Genomic DNA, 19,666 nt, shown 5'->3' with positions numbered 1-19,666 from the left:
GCCACAATAACCATGATGGCAACAAACCCCATGGGTATTTGTCTTCTTTTCTTTCCTTCCTTCGATTTGTAAGGTTGCGAATACAAACCTCACTGCAGATGCAGTGAGACACGAAGAAGATGGCTGGCTGACTACAGGGAGACAAGGACCCTAGCAACTTAGTGTAGGCAGGATGGCTCAGTTTAAATTCATAAAATGTCAAAATGTCATTTAGTTCAACTGTGTTTCCATTTATGACTGCTGTCCCAATGGTGTTATGTTTTAGCAAAGCAGTGTGAGATATGCGTAATGTAGTATCACAGATATATTGTTGTGAAACATGAAGTAATGACTCTCCAAGCTTAATTTTGAAGTTAATTAGACAAAACCCAATGGATCAGTAGAGACAAAAAACCATCTCCTAAGCACATCTGAAGGTCTGGAATTTACAGATGCCTTGCTTGACTTAATTTTTATTAATCCTAGGAAGCACTATAGTGTGTCCTATGCTTGAGAAATACTTATCGCAAGTCCACAAAGGAAGCAGCTTGCTTGATTCTGACTTCTGGCTTGTTCACCATTTCTAGTGTTACCTAGTCATCACCTAATTTACTTTTGTTATTGGTTTGGAAGTGACTGTGGGAAGGGATTTGATAAAGTACTGTAGAGTATATGAGTACAGTACACAGGCACACAAAGCCCTACGGGACCAAAACTGACACATCAGGCTACTCTGAGCATCAATCAGTATGGCAGTGGTGCTGGGCAGTGGGATATTAGTGACAGCAGAGACCTCATAATGCTTTAGTGTCTTAGAGACTAACACAGTTAGTCTACACACAAAAATTGGAAGCAAGAAAACTACAACTTAATATGTTAGTGTATAGCCTGCAGACACAGCCAGCCATGACTGAATAAACAGCAACAAATTAGACTGGAGACATCAACCACAGCAGCACATTGTGGGAGAATTCCCATAGAACACCTTTCAGAACTGTCCTTGGCATCTACCTCCCTGACTCCAAACATTCTTTGCCTTGGTCTGCCCCCATCAGAGTAGACCTGGAAGAGGTTGGGGGGGTTAACACCATCCAGAGGGTCATAATCTCTTCAGCTACTGACCAGGTTGCCTTTAGCTTGCCCATTACTTCCTAGTTTCAGTCAATTTATTCTTTAATCTCTTCAAGAAAAAAGAGGTAGGTAAGATCGAGGAGAAAAAGGCTGGAAAATAGGTCCAGTCATCCTCTCTACAAAAACCACTGCAACCTAGTTAGAGAAATGCACACCTCAACAGAAAAATATAAAGCTTTAACAGTGAAAGAGACAATTGAATCAAGTGTATGTATGTGTGGTATGTGTGTGTTGTGTGTGTGTGTGTGTGTGTGTGTGTGTGTGTGTGCGTGTGTGTGGTGTGTGTGTATATATCTTAGTGTGAGTGTTGGGATGGAATTGCCTAGATACCTTTACTACTCTGATACATGGCGAATGTGCAGTACACTGCCGTCCTCAGCTTTGTTTCCTGATTGACCTGTATTTTCTTCATGGCAATTCATCATGGCCAGATGGCATTTTGTGTGAAGCCATGTCTTTCAGAGTATGTGTCCTAGCATATTTTATGGTAGCTTCTACTTCAGAGAAACACCAATAATTTTTGGGGTAAAAGGCTAATTATGATTAACTCAAATAATTTTGGACAATACTTTAATATAGACATTAGAGATAAAACTGCAGCTACATATGAATCCACACAAATTAATGTTAAAAAAATCATGAAAAGTAAGATTTCCTTTGTTTGCTCCCATATTCCTACTAGACTCTCTGGAAAAAGAAATAAGCCAGGACGCAGATTTTCCTGTTTATTATTCCAACCTTACAGAGGCAATTAGAATGTAAGGGAGGGAAATACACACAATGAAAATGTCCTGTGTACCCCCTTGTTTTTTCATTTTTGTTTCATTTTTCTCTGTGTTTCTTAGACATATCTGCTTATCAATGCAGATATACCATTTAAAAACTATTTATGGAAGAATTTTCAAATGCACAAGAAATATAAAGCTTTGTATAATAAACACTCACAATACAATAATCTGAATGAAAATTACTGAATTTTTCCCTTAATTGCTTATTCTCTTCTCATATTCTCTCTCCCCTTTCTTGCCCTCTATTTTGCTGAGTCACTTCAAAGTAAGCTGCAGGTGTACCAGAATGGCTGTATATCATCAGTACCTATATATCTATCCAACATGATCCTCTATAGGCCTTGTCATGCCTGATGAGATTAGCAATAATTTTCGAACACAGACTAATGTACACTGTCTACTGAAACATCTTCAATATTTCCCAGTTGCTATCAATTGATTGTTCTGGAACTTCTACTTAATTAAATACAGCATATTGAATTTGGATCACAAGATTTTTTTTATATCTCTCATAATCTAGAATGATGTTTCCTTCCATACTTAAAAAAATTACATTGCTTTTCTGAGGAAACATAGGTTGATAGATTCCTCATGTTATCATTTACATTTAGCTTTATCTTCTGCCACATGTTATAAAGGATTTAACAGTATTGCCCACATTGTGTAAATTATGAAAAGCAGACATAGTGAAATCATTATCATTCAATTCTTAAGACAATACAGAGATAGTAACAATACCATTTTATGTGACACACAGATGAGATAAGTTTACTCTCTGAGGTCATAGGCTGTCTGTATTTTTCCCCTTTATTTGCATCTAGACCATTTCTTGTTGAGTACTATAGAGTTAATTTGGAAAGTATCTGATTTTAAATGTGAGGAATAAAGTCTCAGAGATACCAAGTATGTTATATGCCTACTTATGTAATTATTTAGCTCATGATATCTACACGTTAAGAGCACTTAATGACCTAATATCACCAAGAGGTCACAGGCAGGCATCACATCTTTAACAGCATTTGTAAAGGATGGTCTACAATTTTCATTTTCATAGTGAGCCATTTTTATGCATCTTACTTAGGTTATGTGAACAATGCAACATAACCTTTGATATTATTCTTTATTTTAATTTTTAATTAAAACATAGACGAGTTCATTTAAAAACAACTTAGAGAAAAACACTAAAAAATAATGTTGTATGATACACATAGGGAAAGAAGGAAAAAATCAGGAGGATGGAAGGGAAGGATTATCCATACAAGCTGTCTTAGGGTTAACTTATGTTAACCTAACTCATGGATGAAACAAACTGTATAGATTCATAATTATAATATGAGTATAACTTAAGTATAAATTCATTAATTCTGGGTGTGAAATAAGAGCCATGGCACCCTCATCAGTGTGATGAGTAAGTTATATGCCTGTAGGCAGACCTTGAAATTAAAACAAGGAAAGTTATTTAAATGATTCCAAGGTTTAATAACTTCAGGCCAAGTACATGAAGTTCATCCATCTTCAGAACAGTGCTGGTCTTGACACTCACTGGGACCTTTACAATGAAGTACTACCATCCAAACTCTCATACTACTTAAACTTTACAAGATGACCAGTTCACTCTTCTGGTTGACTAGTTCTGCTCACGTTCAATACTGTAAAGTCACGTCTGGCTAGATATCCTGGCCTTTAAAGAATTATTAGCTGTGCTTGCTCCAAGTCCTTATTTCATGGACATAGAGTTTAACTCAGTGATGTTATTTTCACTTCTCCCATGTCTAATTTATGGTAGTCTCCATGTCATGGCACTACTGACTGCTAGGGACTTTCCCTAAATTTCTGTCCTTTATTCATTATACACAATTTCTTTCATACCACTTAATAGTTTGCTCTCTCTCTCAGAGCAGATACAATTTTGCAAATATAGTGATGTGAAATCTATGAGATGCCCAAAATGAAGATTACCATGTTACCTTTAATAATTACCCCAGTAAATAATGGTAGTCTGTTCTGTTTCACCTTCAGACCTGCACTGCCCAGTCACTTCATGAAGTCTCCAGGCTCTCTTGGCCAAGCACTTGCTTAGGCATTAGAACAGGACCTAGATTCTGTAGGAGAGTCTCTTTCAGCTCCTGGTGGCCTAGCTTTGGCTGTAATTATTGAAGAATTTTCCAAGTGGTGTACTCAGTCTTCTCTTTTAGCTTGGTAGGCTAGAATCTCATTCAAAAGACAACCGGTGTGGGCTGGAGAGATGTCTCAAGTGGTTAAGAGGAAGTACTGATCTTTCAGACAAGCTGAGTTGAGTCTCAGTACCCACATCATGAGTTCCACATGTAAATCCAGCTCCAGAGAATCCGATACCTCTAGCCTCTGTGGGTACTGTACTTACATACAAACAAATACAAGCAACTAAAAACAATGAATAAAACAAATTAACATTTTGAATTAAAAAGAAATTATGGTCCATTCTTCCAGTGGTGTATTACTGAACAAGAGGAAAACAGTAAACTCCCAGTGTGTGTAACAACAAAGATCCATCTTAGGTACACCATGCTAGAACAAATAGGCCTAACTCAAAAGACCATACACCCACATGATTCCATCTATATGTGGTTCTGAAAATATTAGGATGTCATGACAGATGTTAATTATTATCACTGTGTGTAGGAGAAAAGAGAAAAGAAAGGACTTCCTACACAGGAGCAAGAAGAATTCCTGATTGTAGTGAAACTATGCAACTATCCGGAGAGGTTTCCTAAAGTTTCTAGAATTATATACATTAAAAAGGGCAAGCTACAGAAGATAAATGCCAAAACAATAAGACAACTTACACTAACACAGTTCAATAGACTTGCACTATTGATTCATGAGTTTCACTGAGCACACAGCAGTTAAGTCACCAGCAACAATGTGCCCTATACTCTACTGCACTGGAAATAAAATGCATAGAAATAGTAGATAAACACAACATCTTCCTGGAGCTTTCGCCTAGTGAGGCTATGAATTAAATCATAGTATATGTGAGAAACTGTATACATGTAGGGAAGTCCATAAATAAGAGACTAGAAAAGAGAGTCAGCCCCCCCCCAGCTAAGGGATTTTAAAAAAAAAATAAATTTGGTAAAGGAATCTCAAACTGCCAGCTGTGAAACACGATAATCTGACAGCATGAATTTGAGCACAAGAACCCCATGTCCTGAGCTTTGACCAGGGCTGAACTTTGATCAATAAGTGATGTCCCTATTTGCTCAGCAACTAGAAATTACACAGTGACTCACTAACTTTCCAGAAGAGTCCATGGATTAACCTTGAATGACTTCCTTTGCACAATGGGAACTGAATCCCAGGGAACTGCATGAAAAGAAATTCACCCTAACTAAAGAAATACTTTTCCCAAATGAAGACACCTCCTCACGTAGGAGAAGGCCTGCTGTCTTCAACTGCAAGTTAAGTTATAGGTACTGCCCATCCCATTGCTTTCCTGAAGTACCCACGAAATAATCTTTCTTGTATGGTCCACAAAGTGAATTGATTCACAACCCGAGAATCTTGTCACTGCTATTGTGGTAACTGAATTATAAGTCCACAACACTGTGTTATTATAATTACCTTTTTATTATCCTTGAAGAAAAAAGTGTACAGGTGGGGTTCCATGATCCACTAAGGTCCTGGAGAACTTGAACATCGTGTCTCATACTTCCTGACTTCATTAGCATGCAGATATGAGCTAATATGTTAGCACAGAAGGGCTCTAAGAGTCTCCACAGCGATTAAAAGTAAATGTATTTGGTTGTGAAATAACTTTACTATTATCATCTCACAGACTACATTTGGTAAAGAGACACAGGGTTAATTCTTACCATGTATATTTAGTTGTTTTAACATCCCTCACTAACTTGTCATTAGCAGTCATAGAAGGAAGATAGAGACAACTGTGTTTTTCTTGACATATCCCTGCTTTTTGGTCCCTGAATAAGAGAAAGGATCAGGAACTGCAAAGAACTGTGTGTTCACTTCAAACACATTTCTAATGAACATTTCCTATTTGGCAACGTTTTCAATCCCAATCTAACGATACTGCTCAAAACATGTTATCCTACCTTAATGTTCTTGTTGTGGAATGACTGAGAAACCTTGACTCCTACTTAGCAAGCATGTTGTAATATCAGCAGAATGGAGCAGGTGGAATGCTGAATGCAAAGGTTCTTGTTGTGGGATGAAGGAGAAGGAGCAGAGTCCATGGGGGAGCAGCAGGAGTGATCCATGGAGGGCTCAGTTTAGAACAAGACCAATCGTTTTAAATCTATTATTTATGTATTTATTATTTAATTCAAAAATACCTTGATATGACTAGGATCCACTGCCATTATAACAACAAAAGAAGGAAAATGTTACAGTACTTATTAAAATATTTTTTATTTTTGTCATGACCAAGTTGTTGTTTCCTTTCCAATTCTATCTTTTTCTTTTCCCTAACCCCTTTATTTTAGTTTCACTTGAGCTGAAAATTGTTCCCTTCAAAATGAAATTGTTTTGGATTTTTCTACAAATTTTGCCACAGTTCCAATTTTTAAATCCCTGTAGTGAAGACATATAAACATGCACAGACACATATAGATAGACACACAGATGCACACATACACACACACAGAAGCACACACACACACACACACACACACACACACACACATAGAGGCACACACACACACACACATACTCAGAGGTACACACACACATGCACACACATACACACAGAGGTAAACACACACATACACACACACACACATACACACAGAGGCACACACATATACATACATATACCCACAAACATATTCACGCACAGATGCCCAATGTTTTCTGTTATCCAGTGTGGTGTCTTATTTACATGACCTCCTTTTAAGCAAAAAGTAAACAGTACCACAGCTATATCTATACTCATTAATTTCTTCAGTGTGCATTTGTCATATGACCAAGATAATTTTAAGTCAATGGGCAAGCATTATTGAATTTAAACGGGAGCCAGAAAGAAGAGTCAGTGTCTGATGATTACAAAGAAGAAAATTAATTACAAATTGATGAGCTATACTTTGGAATATATATGTCATATGTTTAATTACAACACTGATCAAAAGATCCTTTTTGACAAGGAAAATGATTGTTAGTGAATTTCTTCTAAATGTAAAATACAACCCAGTGTGCAGTTGGCTTTGATTTAGTGTTTAATATCAAATTCTTCCTCAGGTGTTCATCTGTTTTATGTTTTCATTTTACCTTTTAAATAGTCATGCTATGTGAGTACCATTGTTTTTTCAATGCATCAAGCACTGATTGGTTAGGGGAACTGTTTCAGCCACTGGATAGTAACTTAAAAGCATTCCATGCAAAGGAATTCTAAAGCTATTGTAAAAGGACTGAACCATACAGGTCAGAGTGAGTGTGGCCAGACTAGACTGACTCAAAGGTCAGCCATCCGCTCTCACTTCTATGGCATTTTGTGGCCTTTGGTGTTTCAGACTGGTCTATACTCAAAAAAGCTTTAAAGTGCATGACTTGGACCTTAAATTATTTGAAAGGAGAAGATAGATGGGTTCATGAGTTTCTGTTTTACTTGTACTTTTAATCTGTATAGCTACAAAAACCTTTCTGAAATCCAGGGTGCCTCTGTGACAAGTGACTTGTAGAGAATAAAATAAAATCTATACCCTTCATGATGCATCTGTGAAATTTATTACCAATTAGACTCAGCACTCTGTGCTTTGTGGGTTGAAGTTTGGCCCAGAGAACAGTAAATACTTTAAGTTGGTATAAAGTAACTCTCTGCCTGATCAATTGGGGTTGAAGAAACTTTATGTAGCTATTCAGCAATTAAAAATTAACACAGGGTTATAGGTTATTTTCTAATAATTAATATTAGATATTTCTCATGAATAGTCATATAGTATGATGCAAATAGCACACCAAAGTAAATACAGTGTTGCTTAAAGAACAAATCAAAAGGAAAAGGAAAACACCTTAAAACCTATGTAGCATGGCCAAACATGGAATCAACCTCAATGAAATTGGGAGGCAATATTTTATGAGGTATATAAACTTGGGTTTGAGAATGAGAGAGACCTTGAGGCAAATTCTAGTTTCTGGTTTCTAGTTGACCTTGGGCAAGGTATATATTAAATCATTTACCACATAATTAAAACAATCCTGACTATTCCAAGTGAATGCCAAGTGAAGTCAGATAACTGTCCTGAGGTGGCATGTAAAATAATTGAATTATTTTGACTTTCCTTTTAGTTATTATGACTATGAGTGTTTGGCTGTAGTTTTCAATGATGTACTATGTTGTCTTAAGTTCCTTGGAAGAACTGTTATGGGACAAATTAAAGACATTTGATTGATCAGGACCTGTTTTTGTTCTATTTCAATGGAAATATCAACAGAAAGTGATAACTTTCAAGATTCAAAGATTAGAACTGTAGGACTGAGGAAATGGTTTCATGTTTAAAGCCCTTCCTGTGCAAGCATGAATACCCGAGTTCAAACCCTCAGAACTCATATAAAGCAGGATGCAGCAGTATATGTCTGTAGTCCCACTGTTTCTATGATTATATGGAAGGTGTTGAGGCAGGAGAATCCCTGGAAGCTTGAGGGAGAGCTAGTCTGGTGTATGCAGTGTCAACAACAAAAAAGAGCTTGATTTAAACAAAGTTCAAAGCAAAGAATGACATGTGAGGTTGCTGTATGCCTTCCAGGCATACACTGTGTCACATAAGTGTGCCTAAACTCTAACTATAAACACACACACACACACACACACACACACACACACACACACACACACACACTTTGGAAAACCTGGGAGAAGAATCCTGTGGTAAGGATACATTCCAACCCATCTCCTCCTATTTTACCATTTTTGGGTCCTCATTGTCCCTGAAAGACACTGAGGTCACTATAGGTCCTGTGATTTTGTGGGAGACATTCTTTCTTTGCTTAGCCTAATGAATTTAACTTGTCTAATATGTTCTTATAAACTTAATACAAATGACTTCCCCTTGCATACTTCCTGAAAGGGAGTCTACTTTGTTTCACTGATGGTCTGAGAGCAGTTAATAGTAACTATCATTATTTCAATACTGCTGTGAATTACACTTACTTATCTTCAAGCTTTGTCTTCCCTAAAAAAGTTATGAGTTCACATAGCACATCCCTCATGTCCAATGAACCTTCTTTGCTAGAAGGTGTTCATGGATGGAATTCAATGATTTGCAACCAATTAATTAGTCTTATTTTTGCTAAAATTTTCTGAGTCAGAGATGTTCTTAGTTGTAAGATGCAACATCTTTTCTGATGTGTCAATAAAGTGTATAAATGTGCACATTTTGTGTTAATAAAATATGAAAAAGACATATCCTAAATGGTGACTCATAGCAGGATGCTTTGGCCAGCAAGCCATATGAAGCTCAAATCAAAATAACTTAAATGCTAATAACTAAAATTTGCAGATAACGATTTTTCATCTGTGGGTTTGGTTAACTCAATGATATAGAATCATTAGTATCTTGGTCATTTAACACACCTTTTGGGGGCATCAGCTTTTGTTCCATACTTCCATAGAAGTAGCTCTAAGTAGTGTCCACATCTCAGCCACACTGGCTCATATTATCCCACACTGAGAGATGTGGATTCTTTATGTCTGTTTATCAGTGGACAATCTCTCTTAAAACTTACCCCAGAAGTCTAGTCTTCATGCTTCTTTGGCCAGCATTGCTCCACGTAATTTTTCCAGGTCAGTCCTGGGTAGAAGAGATGAAACATTTTGTTGGATCTGGTGATTCAAATTCCAAACCACTGGGGTGGGAAGAGGATGTATTTTCCAGAATATAGGCATTTGAAGGAAACATCCCCACAACACTGAATTGCTGCTAACCAGAAAGGAACATCAATTTCAGGAGGTAACCACCATATATGCTGTATGTTCACTTACATTTTTCCTTATGTCTGTATTTTTCTAGTCATTTCTGTGCTAATGTAAAATGTTTTGTATTTGTATCTTTACTATTCAATCTTTGTAACTAAAATGTTCTTAAATTTAATTTGAAGTTTTTAATTTTTTATCTTCATAATTAGTGACCAAAACATTAATCAGTTATTACTTTCTTTTTGGAAACCTCTCAGATCAAGGGATGGAGCATTAATTGAATTGATTAAAAATAGAAAATATGGGTACTTCAGAGCTGTCACATTTGTAGAAAATGTTAACTATTTTTATTAATATACTAAACCTTTCACTCTGGAGAGGAAAGAATCTTTTAGCCTGATGATGAGAAGGAACTTTTCTGTACAAGGCTGCTAGATTACAGGACAAATCAGTGCTAGCACATGATGGTTAATAAAAGGATTACAAGACATGGAAGAAGATGTGCCTAACAGAGACTGTTTTAGTAGCTGTTAAGAGCCATTAATCTTGATAATAAACATATGTCAAAAGAATAAATGAATTAAAAATACTTCACTAACAAAGTAAAGCCAGCCATAGTCTAAATGAAATGGTCAGTGTAAATCTCATGCTCAAAGAATTTAAATGGTCATATGTATGTGTGATAGATAAGTTATAAGCATATTTTATTCTCTTGTAATGTAAAGTTTTATTCAGTGGACCTTTGTGGGTATCCTGGGAATATGAAATAGCAAGTGACAAGGTCAGAAAAGGACCTAAAGAAAATTTCCCAAGTCTTTATATCTAGATCCTTAAATTTGTCCCTCTGTATCTATCTCCACTGTAAGTCCCATACAGGTTGCCTTCATCTTCACATTATCTACTTAGACTTAGGGGGGTGTCTATCATTTTCTCTTGACCATACTCCATATTGCAGCCCAGGAGACATTTTAATATATGTATGTAATTCTCCATACTCTCTGTAGTTATGTCTTAGAAAAATTACCATAAGATAGGAAGAATTAGCAAGTACTTATCCAATATTGAGAAGGGAAATACAGATATATACTTGAGATCCTTTGGTCACAATGTTTTCATCCACTAATCAGTGCAGTAGATTAAACAATGAATAACTTTGTTTAGAGGTACCTTATTTAATATATAGTTAGTTTGCTACTGGTGAGACCGTGGCTAACAGACTGTAATGCCTATCTGGGCAAAGCTTGGTGCCAAATATTTTCTTAGTAAGGCATATCATTCCTCATGGCACTCATGAACCTCAGACAGCCTTCCAATGCTACAGTGGAGGGCCATCTGAAATAGAACATTAAACATTAAAATTAAAAAGCACAAGTGTTTGAGAACATGGCACTGAGTTGATCAGGAAACACCGAAACCTGAGCATGGAAGAAGGACCACAAATGTTGCCTTGCCCCTCAGCGGGGTAAATATGCATCAATGTGACCACCAAAGTTCCACAAGAGTCTATTAGGGTTTTATGAATAAATAATTTGAAAGTCCGTATAGAACCTTCAAATACAGAATAATATCATGGTCTTGGTTAAAATCAGTAATGATTTCTTGTTTTCCTCAGTAAATTGTAGAATTCTAATGCCTTCCCACATCACCAAGATTCTGCATAAGACCTCTCCAGTCTAGATGTCTGTTTTGCTCTAGACATTGCCTCTTGCATAGGATATATTAGGCATATGGACTTTTTATCTGCTTTGTGGATATGCCTCCACAATGAATATTTTAGTCTCTGCCTTCTGTGAATCAACTCAAAATCTCATTTTAGGAGGAGACACCAGGGTAGTCTCCTTCTCTATTGCTATGATTTGCGTCTAAAATGTGTTCCACAGGCTCTTGGTGTTAACATTTATTCTGAAGCCAGTGGCATTATTTTGAGAGGTTTTGAAGACTTTAGGAAGTAAGGCTTTGTAGGAAGAAGTGGATAATTGGACTTGGGGGTACTTAAGAGCTCTAACACGTCCTCTATTCTCGTTCAGTCCCTGTTTCATGATCCCCAGAGATGTTCGCATGCATTCTTTTGCTCCTGCTGACAAACCCACAAACCATGATGCCCTCCTTGCCATGATGTGCTATGTGCTCTGAAACCATGATTCCAAAAAGTCTTTTCTCCCTTAAGTTGTTTCTTTTTAGTATTGTTATTTCTATATTATTTTAATACATTTTTATTTATTTTTCTTCATTAAAACTGCTCGGCCATTAACTCAGGCCTACTTAATACATTTTTAATTGAAATAGGATTACACCACTTTCTCCTCTCCAGGCCCTTCCTGATACACTCCTAGGGGCTCCTAAACCCATGTCCCTCCCTCCATCAAGTTGATAGACTGTTGTTGTTTTTTCCATACAGGGATTTTCTGTGTAGCTTTGCACCTTTCCTGGAACTCACTCTGTAGACCAGGCTGGCCTCGAACTCACAGAGATCAGCCTGCCTCAGCCTCCCGAGTGCTGGGATTAAAGGTGTGAGCCACCACCGCCCAGTGACGGACTATTTTTATCTAATTATTGTTATAAACACATGTGTAATTCAAATATATGTAAGTGCAATATGCTGAGTCCATTTTTATTGGCGGTGTATATGATTTCAAGGGTGAGCACTGTGCATTGGACTATTAATAAGGGGTTCATCCCTGTGAGAAACTAATTTTCCTTCTTTAAGTATTTTATTACAGTGACAAGAAAAATAGCAAATGAACTCATTCTTTCTCTTTCTCTTCCTGCCCCATACTTTGTTCCTCCCTTTTATACAGCAAGAATGCTGGTTGTTCTCCAATTCTCATCAATAGCTGAATCTGTCAGCTCCTAGAGTTTAGACATCCCAGCCTTTAAAACTTCAAGAGAAAAGTATCTCCTGCATAAACCTAATCATAAAGAGAAACAACCAAAGAAATAATCAACCAGCTTCCCCTCAATGTACCTCTTTATTTCAGAGATGATTTCCTATGTACCCAAGCGAAAACAGGGCCCTCCTGGTATCATCTCTCAGCACACTCTTTTTCTATCACTAAAACTGACTAATAGCCAGGAATACTTTATTTTTGTAAAAGTCTCTATCATTTTCAGTGGATTTCAAGTTCTGTGCAGCGAAGAACCATTCTTTTTTGGTCTCCAGTGTGTATTCACCCTTTGCTTTGTGCCTGGCAGCTGCCGTCTCTGAAGTAATATTAACTACCCAATGGTGTGAATGAATGAGTGATTTAAAGGATTAATTACTCTTTACAGCATAAAACAGCATATTTTATTTATATGTATTTGCAATACACATGTGTTTCTCAGAATAGATAATTAATGCCTGAAAAAGCTCACTTAAGACAAACCATTTATCAATCCTTTGCCCAGCCTAGGTGGATGAACTGGTGACAATTTGCAAAATGTAGCATGACACAAATACTGTGGGTGTCAGGCTTCTGCCACATAGGTATCAGTGTGGACAGGCCATATATCATATCTAGTAAATATCCTCCTGCCGGGTGGTGGTGGCACATTCCTTTAATCCCAGCACTTGGGAGGCAGAGGCTGGCAGATCTCTGTGAGTTCAGGGGACCTGGTCTACAAAGTGAGTTCCAGGAAAGGCACAAAGCTACACAGAGAAACCCTGTCTTGAAAAAACCAAAAAAAAAAAAAAAAAAAAAAAAAATCCTCCCCCACCATTGCTGGTAGTAGAGGTTATGATTTTCTGAGAGAATGTGTAAGAATTTACTTGATTTCACATCCAAAAGGTTTATAACATTGCATGCAAACTCAGTGATGGAACACAGTCCTACATGCTAAAATAGACAATGACAATGATACAGAATACAATACCTCTAGGAAGCAATGATATTCCTATATATTGGAGGCAGCACACCAAAGTGCGCCAGAAAATATGGGAAGATATCTCTTTTTGTAATCGCAGAATTTGTTCAAACTGCAAATTATTTCTTAATTTGTTCTCTTCATCAATCAGGATAATTTTCCCCATTCGTTGACAATTCTAGGGGCTGGGGAGAATACAGTACAATGCCCATGCAGGTTTATGTCCTCATAAATACCTTTGGATACACAAGTTTTCTTTCAAATGCAGCTATTATGAACAGGCACTCCAGTGAGTGCTGAATGAATTGGAAGACCTGGTCCCTGGCCTCATACACTTAGTATCTAGTGCCCTGTAGTGTGAGGGGATTATACATGATTATACATAATTACATATAATTATCTAATTGCAAATTGTGATATGCACTAGAAAGTAAGGTAAAAGTGCTAAGAGGGTATTCAGTGAGGGAGGGGCAGGGAAAACTAAATACATTTCTGTTTAGAGCTATGTTTGCAAGTATTGCCAGAGCCAGGTTTAATTTAAAGCCACAGGAGAGTGTTCATTCTGAACAAGCACACTTAGAAGAGAATATAAGCAAAACAAAACTTCTCACATATACTCTAGAGAATTGTTGCTAGGCATCTACAAGTTGTTATAGTATTCAGCATTGTCTTGTTCTAGAACTCCATGAATGTATACAACACACAAAGAAGAAAGAAGAAACCAGCTTTCCTGTTTCAATAAAACTGCCATGTATCACATTCTGGTTTCTATGGAAATATCTTTGTCAAAAAAGCAATAAATAGTGTGTAATTTTGAATATCTTTAGGGAGCCAGAATTGTTAGCATGTGGTCATGTTGCTAGGCTTTGAGATTTGGAGATAGTGTTGAGTGCTGTGTATGTTGAAATATTTTCCATTTGATCAATGTGTCTGGAGCTCAGAGTACTTATGTCATTTAGTTTGGATACAAAGACCATAGCAGGAAAGGAAACACACATGGCTTTTTAAAGCTTGAAGGAGTTTCTATTAGTAAAATCCAGAACAATTTGAATGTCAAAATAATAATTAAAGTGCATTTTAGAAAGTAAACAAATATCTAGGAATACATTATTCTATAAAACATCATTATACAAATAAACAAATCAATAGGATACAAGGAAATCTCTGTTAGAGTAGGATGCCAATTAATACATGGGTAGGTTGCTGGGCAGTGGTGGTGCATTCCTTTAATCCCAGCACTCAGGTGGCAGAGCCAGGCAGATCTCTGAGTTCGAGGCCAGCCTGGCCTACAGAGAGATCCTGGATAGGCACTAAAACTACACAGAGAAACCCTGCCTCTAAACAACAGCAACAACAAAAACCCCAAAACAACAACAACAAAAATAAAACAATAAAACCTTAATACATGGGTAGTTTACAGGTAAGAAACCACTGATCACCATCATATTAATAACTTAGACAAAAGTAGTAGGTACAGTCCATGAGAAGCAGAGTACAAAAATTGTGTCAAAAGTATCTCCTACTAAAATTCATAAAAGTAAATAGCAGTAGAAATTTAGTAACACACATTATGAATCAAATAATCAACATTAACATTATTACTTAAACCCCAAACTGTATCCTTTGCTTTCTCATGGACTGAGAAAGGAACAATTATGGAATCCAACTGAAAAATGTTATGGCTAGCAGGAGAAAGCAGCAACAAAAATCAACCAATCCCAACGAAAGTCTCCTGAAACCAAATACAATAGACAACATTGGATTGGTCTAGACCAGAAAATTATTAATGTTTACTGAACACTATTGAGATCTGGAAAAGATTTGAAGATAATATAACAAAGTGAACTCCTCTTGCTTTGCTTTGGGTGGCATCGGAATTAGGTCTACAAACCTGAATTCTGCTACTGACCTACGCATTCTCAAACCAGTGACTTCCTTTACTGTGTTCATTGTTTTGTGATGTTTAAGGAAGCTGTTGCCAGACTGGGACCCTTGCCTGTCCTGACTTTGCTCCTACTTGCTGTAACTGCTCCATTTGGGACTGAAGCACTCGCTAAGTGACCTTGTCCCTTCCATATCTTGATCCACCTCTGATTTCCCTGGCTGCATAGCTGCAGCTCCAAATGTGGTCACTCTAGCCTGGTTCACACTGGTCTTGTCTGGTACAGCCTCGGTGTGGCCCCTCCATGCATGGTTCTAGTAAATGACCCTGACTGTAGCCTGCCATGCCTCACCTTTACCCCTGCATTCCCCAGTCACTTCAGGCTGTCTGCAGAACCACTCTGTTCTAAGCAATTGCTCAAGCATTAGATCAGGGACTAGATTCTTTAGGAAAGCTGGCCTCAGCTCCTGGTGGCTTAACTTTGTCTGTGGCCCCTACAGAGTTTCCCAAGATACCCAGCTCTCCATTCAGTCTTGTGCCATGGTAGGCTAAAAACTCATAACAAAATTCAACCAATGTATTGAATCCAGATGCCAAGTTGTGTTCATAAAACCACAAACAATATGAAAGTCAAGACAGTATACACCCACTCCAAAAATCACTAATCCTATAGTAATGTCACGTTAGGAGAAAAGACAAAATGCACATACACCTTAAAAAACAAACAAACAACCCCCCCCCAAAAAAAAATCTGTAAACTTGCTCAGAGAGTTTACGGCATTCAAAGAAGGAATAAATGAATACGAACATATGGTTTTTGTGTCTGACATCTCTTATGGCCAACCTAATAAACTTCTTCCATGTTACAGCTAAGGGGACCCTGGCTTTGTAGAGGTTAGAGCTTCCTTGACTGTAGTGGGTGTGCAGGACAGAACTCATGTCAGCTTCACATTGACTCAAAATCATTCTAAGTAACAATGGAAATCTCTTGCCTCTTTGACAATAATCCATGTAAGCATGAGCTTAAATTTAGCCTATGACAATGACAAGTTGCTAAGAGAGAATGGTTTTGAGAAAGATTTTGCTTTGGATGAGAAGTTGGAAATTCATGATGCATTCTTACTTTTCTATGACCTTCCATGCACATAATGTGATAGTTCCGTGAATGTTAGAGCTAAGGGCAGCTACCATTGATCATGAGCTTTTAAGTGTTAGGTTGAAAAGTCAACACACTCTGGGTGGGATATGAAAACAAAGTAATCTTCATTATCACAGCTGAGCAGATGGCTCATGGACTAAGATCCTATACTATTCTTGCAGAGAATCTGGATTCAGTTTCTTGTACTCACATAGTAGATACAACTATCTGTGACTCCTGTTTCAGGGGATCTAATGTCATCTTCCATCCTCTGCATGAACCAGGCATGCACATGGTGCACTTACATACATGCAGACAAAATATTCATATAAAGTTTAAATATTAAATTAAGCCAGGTGGTGGTGATGCACGCCTTTAATCCCAGCACTCGGGAGGCAGAACCAGGCAGATCTCTGTGAGTTCGAGGCCAACCTGGTATCCAAAGCGAGTTCCAGGAAAGGCACAAAGCTACACAGAGAAACCCTGTCTTGAAAAACCAAAAAAAAAAAAAAAAAAAAAGTAAAAAGTCTTCATTATTTTTTAATGCTTAACTTCTAGATCTAATCTGGAATCTCCACTTCCAACAGTCAAATTACATGGTATAATCAAGTATTTTTATTTTGTAGACAACAGTGATTATTATAATTTCGTTAGCTAAAAGCATTTCTAACTTATTGTTTAAAGAATTACAAGAATAATCTTGGATAAAGGAAAATTTGAACTAGTACATACACTGTCAAGATAACAGATATCCAATTTTTCTGATTATGCTGTGGATATCGCTCTGTATGCTGTGAATGTGTTGCTCTGATTGGTTAATAAATAAAGTCCTGATAGGCCATTATCCAGGCAGGAAGTATAGGTGGGACAAAGAGAGAAGGGAATTCTGGGAACAGGAAGGCTGAATCAGGAGTCACCAGCGAGACACAGAGGAAGCAAGATGTAAAAGTACTGGTAATCCACAAGCCATGTGACAACTTATAGATTAATAGAAATGGGTTAATTTAAGATATAAGAACTAGATAGCAAGAAGCCTGCCATGCCATGCAGTTTATAAGTAATATAAGTCTATGTGTGTTTACTTGGGACTGGGAGACACAGGAAAAAACTCCAGCTACAAATGGCACCCAATGGCTTGAGTTTCTACCTAAGTTCTTGCTTCATGTCTCCTATGTGTGGCAAGACACAGCAATATGTGGGCTTTAGCTAATCTATGGCAGGTTTATGGTATGCAGGCATGACCTAAGCCATGTTACACAGAGGTGTCTCCAAGCTGTGCATTATGCTGCATAGTGGATATAGTTTTTGCTAGTTGAAAAAAAAAGATTTCTAGGCTACATGCTGCTGTGATAGAGGCATAGGCCCCCCTGCCTCCCAGAGTCCGGCCGTGAGCATGGTTCCTCCAAAGCAGGTGGTAAATGTAGTTCTGCCATGTTGGAAGGCTGAGGTGGGCAGAGCCAGCAGCCACAGCACCATTTCAGTCTTAGTAATGCTGCAGTTTAAATCAATAGATACACAATAAGACAGATTCAGATGGGATAAACCTCTAAAGAGTTAACAATGTGTGTAAAAATGTATATAGGCTTAAAAGAGAAAAAAAGTAATATATGCAGTTATATAAAGAAATATAGTTTTAAAAAATAAAGTCTTTAAAAAATAAATGTAATATAAAAATAACCCATGTGAAGATGGATATCACATACAAAAAAATCTAGATTGTGTTGTCTTTGGGATTTTCAACTGCAGAAAGACATTTGATTATAAAGGCTGCTCAGTTAAACCAATATGTATATTTTAAAGTTACCTTGACTTCAAAATTTGGATCTAAGGATATGTTGCTTTGGAAAGGAGGCTCTGCTTTTGTTTCCACAGAAAGCAAGATACTATGGATTTGCTCCAGGTTAAGATACATTATGTTTGCCCAGGCAAGATACTCTGAAAGGTCTCTGATGACATCATAGCCCAGATTATCCAACATCCAGAATGGTTTCAAGGCAACTGGTTCAGACAATACAGCCTCACAGACTACTCCATAATCCTAGAATTTTCTTTGTGTCCACATAAGAATACAGTGCCCTCATCCAGCAGGAAGCAGTATGAGAAGCTATGCCCTAATTCACTCCTTCTGTAAACCCAAGCATATTGCTAAAAGAAAAGGTTGAGAGATTCTTCTGTTCTATATCAGAAAGCCCTCTGGTGTGAGATAGAGAAAAAACAATATTTGTTATTTAAAGTAGGTTGATTATAAATGCAATTTCTTTCTAAGGAAGAAAAGGGGATAGTATAGATATAAGATGAAAGGGTAGATTAATGGACATACTTTTAAAGAGCAATAACTTGTTTTGAAATGTTTTATATTGATATGGATTTTAGTAATTGATACAAGTTTATTGATAAACTTAATTTTGTTATACTGTATATATATTTCTACTCTTTTTGAGGTATTATATTTATGTAACTCATTTAAATTGTAATGGATAACTAAGAAATACAGATTAATAACTAGTCTTCTGTGATAGTCAAACTTATAGTCATGTAAAGTTTTCTAGTTATACCTAGATATAATTTAATTAGTTAGGAATTCAATAAAAAATTCAAAGACCTACAGAATGTGGCATTTAAAGTGTTTTTAACAACTTAGACTTTCTGGACAGTGAGATATATATGCTCCTGGCAGGACCGATTTACTTTGGAGAGGAGGATGGGCATCAAAGACACTCTATATGGAGTTTATCTTCTTGCCAAAAAATCGCCATTTGGGCAAGAAACTGTTCTTGCCTGGACTGCTTGACAAAATATTGTATTGACCCATACAAAGGTGAACACTGAACTTTGCAAGGTGAGATGGTCCTTCAGGTTCCTGTTTCACAGAGGAAACTGCCAGACATTCTACAGCACAGAGAGAAGTAACTGAGAGCCTCTAGACCTATGGGCTGAAGACAGATGCCCCAATTTTACAGAGGAACTTTGGATGACAGTTCTAGCTGTCTCTGTCA

General features: G+C 37.2%; 1 protein-coding gene across 4 annotated transcripts in view; it reads right to left on the bottom strand.

The window, feature by feature from the left end:
- B3galt1 (beta-1,3-galactosyltransferase 1) overlaps nucleotides 1–19,666 on the bottom strand; it is a 584,757-nt gene that overhangs the window by 253,550 nt on the left and 311,541 nt on the right. For 3 of the 4 annotated variants that reach the window (XM_036184473.1, XM_036184471.1, XM_036184474.1), the window contains exon 3: nucleotides 9,618–9,682. The exons of the other annotated variant lie outside the window; for it this stretch is intronic. The gene's annotated coding sequence lies outside the window, so the exon portion shown is untranslated. The remainder of the gene's footprint in view (nucleotides 1–9,617; nucleotides 9,683–19,666) is intronic. 4 annotated transcript variants of the gene reach the window in all.

This window comes from Onychomys torridus, chromosome 4, assembly GCF_903995425.1.
Source record: "Onychomys torridus chromosome 4, mOncTor1.1, whole genome shotgun sequence".
NCBI lineage: Eukaryota > Metazoa > Chordata > Mammalia > Rodentia > Cricetidae > Onychomys > Onychomys torridus.
The sequence above is the reverse complement of the archived record's forward strand: the minus strand, read 5'-3'. Positions and strand labels throughout refer to the sequence as shown.